General features: G+C 33.7%; 1 protein-coding gene across 1 annotated transcript in view; it reads left to right on the top strand.

Annotated features, from left to right (window-relative positions):
• The window catches only part of LOC119587000 (exportin-7-like), a gene marked incomplete at its 5' end in the record, with an annotated part of 15,054 nt that overhangs the window by 2,861 nt on the left and 11,745 nt on the right, over positions 1-448 (top strand).

Genomic DNA, 448 nt, shown 5'->3' with positions numbered 1-448 from the left:
AGTCAGAACAAGAGAGCAATTGAGTGACATGAGGGAATAAGTGAGAGAAGCAAGTCAGAAAAAGCAAGCAAGAAAGGGGGAGAATGATAGCATGCATGTGAGGGGGGTAAGAGGAGGGGGAGGGGGAATAAAAAAAAATGGTAAAGAAAGAGATATTAAGATAGAAAAGTAAAACATTGTAGCAGGAAACGATAATGCTTAGAAATGAGAAACTGATATGTTTAGATGAAAATATAAAATGTCAAATTATGATAAATGAAGTTGACATTATGACAAAAAGGACTGAAATTACAGTTGTGCAATGTCAGAAATAAATAGAAAGGTTGCACTTAAAACTATAACCCATTAAGATTGACAAAAAGCTTGCAGTCCAGAAAAGTAAACCAAGCATATTGCTTACAGATTATGTTTGTGATTACAAGTGTGGATGCATTTAATAAATGTAATG

The sequence above is a fragment of the Penaeus monodon genome, chromosome 22 (assembly GCF_015228065.2).
Source record: "Penaeus monodon isolate SGIC_2016 chromosome 22, NSTDA_Pmon_1, whole genome shotgun sequence".
Taxonomy (NCBI): domain Eukaryota; kingdom Metazoa; phylum Arthropoda; class Malacostraca; order Decapoda; family Penaeidae; genus Penaeus; species Penaeus monodon.
The sequence above is the reverse complement of the archived record's forward strand: the minus strand, read 5'-3'. Positions and strand labels throughout refer to the sequence as shown.